We start from the raw sequence: 650 nt of genomic DNA, 5'->3' as shown, positions 1-650 counted from the left end.
TGTGTGTGTGTGTGTGTGTGTGTGTGTTTATGCTAATGTTTGTGTAGGTATATAAAGATTTGTGTTGGGGATCATGATGGAAAGACGCTGCTTTTGTCTTTTAAAGAAGAATATTCACACAGCTTTAGTGTCTGTGATATCAAAGTCCCGATTTCGATTAATTTGAGACAGCGTGGTGGAATCAGGCTCTCGTCAATTTTTGGGCAAGTAGAGTTATTGGTATCATCTTAAAGCTTGTTCACTTATCTTTATTTATATCAATTTATCTTGCATACAAGTCGAGATATTTGCTAATGAAGGAGGTGGGGGTCACCTTTTTCAGATGAAAAGTTAGTGAGAAAATGGCCGCCAAAGATGAGTTATTTCCATAGCTTAAGAGTCCGTGGTAACTGAAAATTTCCATTTTTTTGTGTCTTTAATTAACGTTTTTCAGAAAAATTCACACAGAAATGAGTTCTTTTATGGGCATGAAAGGTGTTGAGCCAAAAAACAAAAATTTGATAAAAATCACAAACCTGCGGAAAAATGCAAGTTTCTTCACTTTGATTATTTTGACGAGAGCCTGATTCCACCACGCTGCCTCACAAATACAAAGAAACTAACGGCCTTAGAATGTTTCATTAAAGTAATCTATACGCCCCCCCCCAAAA

This window comes from Aplysia californica, unplaced genomic scaffold (assembly GCF_000002075.1).
Source record: "Aplysia californica isolate F4 #8 unplaced genomic scaffold, AplCal3.0 scaffold00031, whole genome shotgun sequence".
Lineage (NCBI taxonomy): Eukaryota > Metazoa > Mollusca > Gastropoda > Aplysiida > Aplysiidae > Aplysia > Aplysia californica.
The sequence above is the reverse complement of the archived record's forward strand: the minus strand, read 5'-3'. Positions refer to the sequence as shown.